This window comes from Lactuca virosa, chromosome 1 (assembly GCF_052849685.1).
Source record: "Lactuca virosa cultivar CGN04683 chromosome 1, Lactuca_virosa_CGN04683_v6, whole genome shotgun sequence".
Taxonomy (NCBI): domain Eukaryota; kingdom Viridiplantae; phylum Streptophyta; class Magnoliopsida; order Asterales; family Asteraceae; genus Lactuca; species Lactuca virosa.
Genome location: NC_136426.1, coordinates 87606284 through 87617293, shown reverse-complemented (window position 1 = coordinate 87617293; position 11010 = coordinate 87606284). Strand labels below are relative to the sequence as shown.

The following is an 11010-nucleotide window of genomic DNA, read 5'->3' as shown; positions in this document are numbered from 1 at the left end:
TCTAAAATTTTAAATAATTTCTTTTGAACCTTTAAATTAATGTCTATATATATTTTTCACTATGAAATTAAACTATCCATTTTTAAAATGAATTTATAGATAATAGACATAACCTACTATTATGTTCAATTTAAATTCTAACTCATAGAAATATTTGTTTAGTTATGGATTTCAATTCCTTGAATGCTAAATCATAAATATAGTTTTAAATGTTTTAAAAATTCAACAAATTTAAAGAATCGGATACACGCTAGTGGAACCGCTATCCGCCCGTTCGGGTTCATACATTTTAGAAACCGCCAATTTTGGTTCCAAATAATTAAGACGGGTACCCGCCTAAGTTCATCCCTAATTAATGTGGTAAAATACAAGTTGTGTTATCACTATTAGACCATTGCAACTAGATTTTTCTTTCCGTCTCTAGTGGTTAAAGAGGTTAAAGAGAAAGGGACCCCATTTGTACGATAACCTCTCTCTCTCTCTCTCATGATATATACTGTTTATAAGTGTATCAGTCATTCAGAAATGGCTCAATCTGGTTAAAGCTCATCGTTCGTCTTCTACAAACCCCCCCAAAAGATTGCAACTTTTTCCTCAGTCTTGCTTTCTAACGAACACTTTGTGAATATATGCACTTATCAGCATCCAATCATAAGTTTTCGCAGTAACAACTAACAATGAGTGCAGATAATCTCAATTCTGAACCTGATGATTCCAGCTCCAACTCCTTCACTTCACCACCTTCTTCACCTAACCACAAACCAAAACACCCTAAAACCAAAACTATCAAGAGAAGCCGAGATTCCAGCACCAAGCACCCTATCTACCGCGGCGTTCGAATGCGTAACTGGGGCAAATGGGTGTCTGAAATCCGTGAGCCGAGGAAGAAATCACGGATATGGCTCGGAACATACCGGAACCCTGAAATGGCTGCTCGTGCACACGACGTCGCTGCACTTAGCATCAAGGGTAACTCGGCCATTATTAATTTTCCGGATTTGGTTGGGTCGTTGCCTAGACCAATTTCGTCGTCTCCAAGGGATGTACAGGCTGCAGCAGCTAAAGCAGCTGCCATGGACACGTTTGACTTTCCACCTGCACCCTCCACGGTGGAATCGGAGCCGGAGGAACTGAGTGAGATAACGGAGCTTCCAATTCTTGGGACGAGTTTTGATTCTGCTGAGTTGAATAACGAGTTCGTGTACATCGACTCGATGGTGGATGGATGGCTCTACCCACCACATGAATGGACTAATAAAAGCGGTGACGACGAGGGTGGGCATTTTTCCGGTCAGAAAAATGTGGTTTCCAATGAATTTGAATCTTTATTGTGGAATTATTAATGTGTGTGTTTTCGACTTTTATTTTTTTTATTCTTTTTTTTATTTTTTTTTAATAACCCTTTAGCTTTCTACTTTGCAAAATCTTCTCCCAAGAAATATTGTGATGAAGGATGTTTCTAATTATTTTGTTTATATGTTAGGACAAAAGAATTAAATTGATCGGAGATTATAACATGTCGTTTTCTCGCACAACAACCAGGGATGGTTTTCTCAACATGTTTGGCCAATTTAATTTTTTCGTAATATATAAACATTCATATAAATGTACACTTAAATTTATCACCTAGCTAATTATTATTTGGAATAATGATAGTACATGATAAAAATTTCAATTTCTATATTTTCATATTATTGTACTATATCATCGTAAATGATCATAACAAATTATATATGTATTCAGAAACATCTATAGATTATTTTTATGTTTAGAAAAAGACATAGACTTGAGGGAGTGGTAACACTCTTAGCTTGTTGTCATGTAAGTTTTTAAGTATTTTTGATGTCATATAAGTTTAGCATGTCTAGCAAAAAAAATATAAAGATTGATAGTGTGCTAATTTAATAGTTTGATTTGGAAGAAAAAAAATTAAAATATATAAAAAAAATACAAACTAATTACAACATCATTCATACTTTCTCTCTCTCTCTCTCTCAACTCTCCCTACATGCACACCGATTTCTTCTTGATGCCCTCCTTATCACAAGGTAAGGGGGTGGTGTTTAGCACCCTTAACATCTCTTAGCACCTCCATTAGCGCATTGTACTCCCTATAATTTTATATTAACAGTTATCATAAAAAAACAAAATACGTGTATTTAAAAGAAACTGGCTACTAAAAGTTTGATGTTGCTTACATTTTGTCTTTTAATACGACATTGATGTTAATTGAGATAAAAACGATTATTTATGAAGAGAAAACCAACCGTATAATTTCATATACAGAACAAAATCAAACAAAAGTAATTGAAATAGATGTAAGTTTCGACATGTTTTTACATACAAACGAAGAAATATAAGGATATATGTATGTCATATTATACTTTTAGTCGGTTATTTCTCTTAAAAATTTGCATTTTGGTTTTATTTTAAACGGAAATAATAATATAAGGGGTTTTTTAAATATAAAAATAATAAATAAGTTTTTTCTACATATGCATGTATAATTAATTAAGTTTTTCAGTATATTTAGGAAATTCATTTGTATCTCATGAGATATTTCATATATATTCTCTATTTTATTAAATATATGTTATTCTAATAATAATAATAACAATAATAATAATATTAATAATATTTTAATTTTATTATTTATCAAATAAATTATAATTATCATAATAACATAATAGTGACTATTGTTATTTCTAAACAATTTACAATTTTTCAATGGCATTGCGAAATTAGTGTTTATTATTAGTAATTTTTAAAATTTCAAAAAATAATAAATAAAATTAGTATGATTTGTTTTTTTCATAAAAAATTATCTTTCTATAACCTAAATTGAGTGTTTAAGGTCGACTTAATTTTAATCACTGGTTATTAATAGTAGGGGTGTGCGTGGTGCGGTTTGGTGCGGTTTAGAGCCAAAATCGCAAACCGCACCGCACATGCGGTTTGAGTTATTTAGAAACCGCAAACCGCACCGCGAACGTTCAAAACCGCATTATGCGGTGTGGTTTGGTGCGGGCGGTTTATGCGGTTTACATGCGGTTTGAGTAATTATTTACTTTAAATTTAATGGCAATACAATCATTGTCGTCACCAATGGCTCACTAAGTGGTCATTAAGAAATTTGATGGTCATAGAATTGTGGTCATTAACTTCTTATGAATATACATAAGTTAAGAAAACATAGTCACCATAAAATAATGGTCACTGAATGTTAGTTGAAAATAAAATTGAGATAAAAAATATGGTCACTCCATTAAATTTTGGATTAATTAAAATTACATTTCAAAAACTTAAGATAATGTCATTAAATTAGGATCTGTCAAATTATTTTCGAATATATATATATATATATATATATATATATATATATATATATATATATATATATATAATCATTAATTAGTTTTATCAATGCGGTGCGGTTTAAACCGCAATTTTGTAATCGTAAACCGCAAACCGCACCGCAAGTGTTTTAAACCGCGTTATGTGGTGCGGTTTGGTACGGTGCGGACGGTTTATGCGGTTTGTGCGATTTATTGCACACCCCTAATTAATAGTAGTATTTTAATTATTTAAAATAATAATAATAAATTAGATTAATATGGTTTATTTTTTCTCATAAAAATTATTTTTATGGTTAACCAAATTGAGTTTCTAATGTTGACTTAAGTTTTAATATCAAAGGGTAATCAAAATTTCTCTTTAAAGAAACTTATATCGCCTTAACTACCAAGTGCATCATACTACGTCTACCGAATTCATCTTAAACCCCTTTTGCATCCTCCGTATTTTATGGACCCAATCATGCCACAAGATTTTTACTTATATCTTGTCATGTAATAACTTTAATAATATATCAAATATAAATAGTGTCTTACCGTTTAGGATAAATAAAAAGTTAATACATCATGAATCCCACCTTAGCTTTTCAGAAGTTCCATCTTCGTGTGGTCGGGGGAGGGTGAAGCGACAAGAAATGGAGTTTGGATCGTTGGTTAAGGTACAACTTGAGTTGCATAAATTACACTCTTACAATGCATTGGCGACAATGTGACATTATTGGCTCTGTTAGTGTGTTTGTCTCATCTTCCTTTATAGATTTTCTTTTATTACAATTGACATATAATTAAGTTTTAGTAAAGGTTTGAATTCCTCTTCTTGATATCACCACAAAAAAAAAAAGTGCCCTATCACCAACGACCATTTCCGCCGGAAATAGGGTTTACCGGCCAATTGGCTATAGATAAAAAAAAACATAGTAATTTTTATGGATGGAACTGTTCAAATTTAAAGAAAGATTGTCTCTGTTTTCAAGCTCTGTTCTAAATTTAACGTAAATTCTAAATTGTATTATAAATTAAATATAATTAGTGTTTTCATTGATCTCTAAAAATACTCGGTTGGAAAATAGGATACAAATGTATTTGACAAAATAAAATACTCATGGTCAACCGTATATTTTTACTTTTAGTAATCATCATTTCATAACAAAGAAAAGGATATTTAGATATGAAAACAAATAAACCCAACAAAATACATTGTTATAATCTGTTCAAGATAAAGCAAATCCATTACATTATGTTCTTAATTAAAACGCACGAAGTGTAGGGGCTTTGAAGTGAATGAAGTGGTTGCCCATGACCCCACTCACATTGGGATTCATCTGAGTCTTCTCTTATGGAGGAGATAGTAGCAATGAGTTGTTCAAATAAACAGATTATTGACGTTCAAATAATCAAATACCAATTATCAGGTCCGGCTCGGAAGATCATCTAGAGCTCATGTCTCTAAGGGGTCCAAAATTTATGGGCTAGTGTATATATATGATTTTGCATCTAGGAATTCTATAAGAAGTAATATTCTTAAAATTAATTGTGTTTTTTAAACGTTGTGCCTATATATTTCTTCTTGATAATGTTATTAATTATTTTAGTAAAATGGTATGTTTATTTTAAATTTATATTACGTTTCTGGTTTTCGGAGCCTTTTTTTTTCTCGCCCCGGGCCCAAAATATATATGGACCGGCCTTGCCAATAATCTAGAAATATGTGTAATTGTGTATGAATCATAATCACATAATTCATTGTCCAGCGTGGGTACGGGTTCGCCATATGCAATTCGTTATGTTCCTGATATTCGATACGAGGGGGTAGGTTCATTTCGGTGGTACACTTTGGTACGATGTACCAAATATTGTGGTACCATGTACCGGTTAACATAGAAATTGAAAGCATATTAGCTAAACTTGAAACTTGAAATCAAACAAACATCAAAATTCAAAACAAATTACATCAAATCCAACAAACATCAAGACAGTTACATAAACTTCAAACTTAAAACTCAAACAATAACTTAGTCACCCTTTTGTTTTTTTCCTTGGCCATTATCATTATCTTCTTTCTCCTCGAGATCTTCTCATTCCGTATCTTCTAGGATTGAAGTTGATCCTTCCAAGTTTGTAGATTTGGGATCCATATCCCACTTCTTGTGTGGTCCTTCTTTATAAGCTTTAGAAAACCTTGAACTCAAACAGATATTTGAATGGACAAAAACAAGTTTGTCGTCCCTTTTAGATTTTAGCCGATTTCTTTTCATATTATGAATATAAGAATAAGTGCTCCGATTTTTTTTCGACCAAAGAGTTGCTTTTAGGTTGTGACAATTCGTTTTTTTGTTTAACTATGGTGTTTCCGTGCCATAAGTAGACCACCAATCAATTGCTTCCATTGTAACCGCATCTATTTGAGCTTCCGGTAATAAAGAAAGACTCTTCTTCATATGAAATGTAGCAACTTATCCTTGTAACATATGTTTCTCCGTCTCTATTTATAGCAAAGTGATTAAAAGCTTTCATGACACCTTGTATAACTTCTTTCTCAATGTTAGGTGCTTTTCAATATATTCCACCTCGTGCTAATGTTTCAAGATAATGTGTTTCGTAAAATCGTGTAGTTAAAGCAAATCCCAAACAATGTAATGGTATGATCATTTTCTTCCACATTTTCAATACAATTTGCTCTACTTGAGGAAAATACGATGCATATATACGTTCCTTCATCACATCTTGGATTTCCCCCAACATATTATCAAATTGCTCATATATGATATTGTCAACAACCTCTTCAGTTATTCTATTGTGATTATCGCCTTGTTTCACCTAATCTTTGCACGAATTATGAACAATGGTTGTAAATAGGGTCTCTCTACAAGTGATTAACCTCTTAAACAAAAAATAATGAGAGGCAAATCGGTTTTTAGCAACCTTCAAAAGCTCCAACTTTGAATTGTCCCTAAAAATAGCCAAAGCGTGTACATGATTTAAAAAATATTTGACAATCGTTTTCCCTTTTTATATGTGTCCTCTAACCAAATAAACTTACTTACAAAGTCTTTAAAAACTAGGTTTAAGGTATGAACACAACATGGGGACCAAAAAATATGCTTTTATACCTTTTCGACTTCCTTTACCCAAAACTTTACAATTGACGGCATTATCCGTCATAATGCTGAGAACATTACTTGAGCCGATAGAATCAATCCTTTGGGCTAGAAATTTAATAATTGATTTACATGTTTTCTCCGCCCCATAAAAGTCAGTGGCATACATAAACATAGAACCTCGACTGTTTACGAAAAGAACATTGCACAATGGTTTATGTTTGATGTTTGACCACCATACTATAGAAAAACCATATGAATATCATGTATCTTTAAAAGATGTCAAGTCCATCTCAACATCTCTCACACATTCATCTAGTAGAACGATTCTTGCTTTCTCACTAGATCAACGTTCACCTAACTTTTAATTAAAATTTTCTAGCATGACTGGTCAAACATCAAACATAAACCATTGTTCAATGTTCTTGTCATAAACATAGAACCTCGACTGTTTATTACATAATCAATCACTCGGGTGCCTTTCTTAATGCATTTAAAAATTAAATAACTGATTTAAAATTTCAACTAAATTTAATTTATTAAAAAACAGTTGAATTAAAATTTTAATTCATAGTTTGGCAAACGTTGATCTCAAAAGCTTTGCGATTAAGAGCTAAGAATCAAAAATTTATTGGGTAAAAGACAGAAAAACACACTCAATTACACATGTATATTTAGAATTTTATTATTTTTATCTTAAAAAACTCTTATATTATTATTTACGTTTCAAATAAAACAAAATTGCAATTATTTTAGGAAAATGGTTGGCTAAAAATCTTATATAACATACAAATCTTATTTTATTTTCTCGATTGTATGTAAGAACATGTCGGACCCTACTATTTCATTTACATTTTCTCAATTGTGTTATGTGTATGGAATTATACAACTAATTGTCCTTCCTTAGATAATTGATTTTAACACAATTAATATCCAAGTGATATTAAAAAACGAAAATGTATGCCACGTCAGATTCTAAGCTGGTAAGTTCTCTTACAAATAGGGATGTAAACGAACTGAACGTTCAACGAACTGTTCGGCTGGAAGTTCGTTTATGTTCGTTTATTTAATAAATGAACGAACATGAACACAAATTATCGTTCGTTTAGTTAAACGAACAAACATGAACAATGGTATTGTTCGTTCAATTATGTTCGTGAACGTTCGTTTATGTTATTCGTTTACGTTTGTTTATGTTCGTTCATATAAGTTCCTTTTATCTTCATATATGTTTAACTGTGTTTGATTACATTACTATATTATATGTTCATTTGTGTTCATATATGTTTGTTTATCTTTGTTCGTTTATGTTCGTTTGTTTATGTTCGTTTAGCATGTTCACGAACATAAACGAACGAACATGAACAATGTAATTTGTTAAACGAACGAACATGAACAAGAAAACTCGTTCGTTTAACCGTTCGTGTTCGTTTATTTGTTCGGTAAACTTAAACAAACGAACATGAACAAGCATTGTTCGTGTTCGTTCGGTTCGTTTACAGCCATACTTACAAACATGTAATTTGGTTTTATATGAATGATAAATATTAATATAACAGTTTTATTGTCATAAATATAATATAAGAGCTTTTCTGCATATGCATCAGTGTTGGGTCCCAATTAATCTCCGATTAGTCCCTAGGTGATGCCCGACTGACTAGAACGCGCCTAGCGATTAATTCAAGCCTACAGTAGCGAACGATAATATTTGAACACTTTGAAGAAGTTTTATCTTAATATAAACTATTTAAGGAATGATTAGTGTTGTATTAATCATATTAACCTATTTTATTATGATATTAGTGATATTTACGAACATTGTTATGATATTAGTCAAATATAATTTTTAAAATTCAAAGACTTCATAATTTAGTGTCCCCGGTTAATACTCGTATAGCTGATTAATACATTGACCCCAGTCCACCGCCTAACTAACGTCGAATGTTTTTTTACAACCTTAATATTCATATATAATTGGTTGTGTTTTTCTGTATTTTACCCAAAAGTTTAATGAGAATCTGAACTTAATTTTAATTTTTTTTACATCTAGGGTTAAAATAGATGTTGATGGACTTGGCATGTTAGAAGATCATCTTAGGTTGAATAAAAAATTAGAATGAATAAGGGTATCTTGCTAATCATGAAAGCTAATTTAAGATCTTTGACTCAATTCATTCAGTTAACTAGGTTTTCAACCTAAATTGTTAAAATATAACTTTCTAGGGTTGATATCAAAGGTAAGTTAGAAATGTTACTTAGGTGTCAAATTGGAACAAAGTCTAATGTTAATTTCCTAGGATTTATGCGCTGGATGTCCATCGTTATGTCTCGGTTCGGGATAGGGTTCTGGTTGGTTGGAGGGTTGATTCTCTCAGGTGGGCTCCTAGGGGTGGTATTGAGCAGACCCAGTGGAATGCGTTTCTTGATTTGTTGCATGATCTCCAGCTTCATTCTTTTCCTGATCGGTTGGGTTGGTCTATTGATACTTCTGATTCTTTTTCAGTTTCGTCTACTAGAGCTCTTATTGATAGTTGTATGTTGTTTACGGGAGGTTGTGAGACAACTTGGAATAACTGGGTACCCATCAAATTGAATATTTTTATTTGGAGGCTGCGTTTACGGAGTATCCCCATTAGAGAAAGTCTGTCTCATCGTGGAGTTATGGTTAATTCTATCATGTGCCCTATTTGTTCTAGTAAGGTTGAGTCTATTGATCACCTTTTCGCTGATTGTATTCAATTGAGGGAGATTTGGTATCGGATTGCTATTTGGTGGGGTGTTCAGATTCCTTTCCAGTTATCTATTGATTCCATTCTTTCTTGGTCTCAATCGTCTGGTATGAGAGGTGGTCAAAGGAAAGCTTTCGATGCGGTAGTTTTGACTTCTTTATGGTGTTTATGGAACTTTCGCAACGCTACTATTTTTGGAAAGGTGACGCCTAGGAAATCCTTTATTTTTGATGACGTGGTTGAGAGGAGTTTTTTTTGGATTTCAAACAGGTGTAGTAAAGCTAAGATAGAGTGGACTTCTTGGCTTCATAACCCGGTCATTGCTTGTAATTTTTTGTAATGTTTCTTTTTCTAGCTTCTTGCTAGTTTTTTAATAAAATATCAGCCGTTCAAAAAAAAAGTCTAATGTTACTTAGGTGTGAAATTGGAACAAAGTCTAAAATTATTAAGTTTACGGGTAATTATTTTAGTAAGTGAAAGATTAGAGTTAAAGCCACTTAAATCCTTCCATTTTATTCATTTCAAATAATGGAACTTATAGAGGAAAGGATAATATAATTTTGAGAAAGATTTGGGTGACTTGAAGCTAAATTGAAGCACAATTGTTAATTTTAGTTAAAATCCTCAAAAGAAACGTCTAAGATAGTTAATTCTACCTTCTTTTTTTTCATTTAATTGTTTAATTAACTCTGCCTACATTTGAATTTTGAGATGATTTTCTAGATTATTTATATGATTAGTATATAATTCCATGTTTATTTCATTAATCTAAGAAATTAAGTTCTTTTCCATGGTTGAAAAATGGGCTCATTAAACTTTAATGGTGGTTTTAAAACCATAAAGTCATAAAATCATCATTTGAACTTATATAATTCGATTTTCGTCAATGAAATAGGTCAATGATATGAGTTTGATGTAAATTTATTCAAGCAAAGTTTACTTTTTGATGTTGAAAATTCTAAATAAATCAATAATGAATATACAATGTTTCAACAGACGTCAACTTCGTTATGTTAATAAGCTTAAATTATATGTTGGCGTTAGTTTTATCCATCATAAATGCAAAGAATAACGCAAACTAAATCTAGAGGTCAAGTTTGAAATTTTGATGCTTGAATTTGAAGTTTGATGATAATAACTATGATTCATGATTTGATTAGGTTAATGATGTTAATTAAGATGCAACTAAGTGTTAGAAAAAAAATTTAAACTCTATTCATTCGTCCTAATTTATTAGAATTCAAATCAGAATAGTTAAAGTGAAATTAGATGAGTTAAGTGGTCCCTATTGAGGTCGTTTCTTGCAACCGCTGCTCTGGGAAGAAATACATCATGTGTAAAAATCATGGGTTGTGTTTTTGTTTGTTCTTTTCCCGACTTTCTTCGTTTTATCTATTTAATCTCTATTTAGATTCATTATTCTAATATGGACTTTGTAATTGTGTCTAACCAATAAAAAAGAGTCATTATAGTTCAATAACTCTAATTTAGATAATTAGAGGGTTAATTTAGTGATTAATAACTTAATTAATTATTATTTCAGGTGAAAATTAAACATCACTTTGTTACACCTCATATTTTACAACATTTATCAATATCATTTTATTTCCTAAATCACAATGTTGAACAAATGATAAATGTCATTTGTATCCTTTTTTTTTATCAAAACATAGTCTTATGTTTCATGGGTGAAGGTCTGTATCGATCGGATACACCTTAAGTAAAAAGAACAAAAACAAACTAATCTAAGCAAACAAAGAACAGAAAATAAATAACACAACGAGTTCTCCAAATTGTTCCTTCACTAAGAAAGAGTTTGTTTTCACCAAG

At 31.4% G+C, this 11010-nt stretch overlaps 1 pseudogene; it reads left to right on the top strand.

Annotated features, from left to right (window-relative positions):
- The first annotated feature begins 442 nt into the window (after positions 1-442).
- LOC145149964 (dehydration-responsive element-binding protein 3 pseudogene) lies at positions 443-1606 on the top strand (annotated as a pseudogene).
- The last annotated feature ends 9404 nt before the right edge of the window (positions 1607-11010 follow it).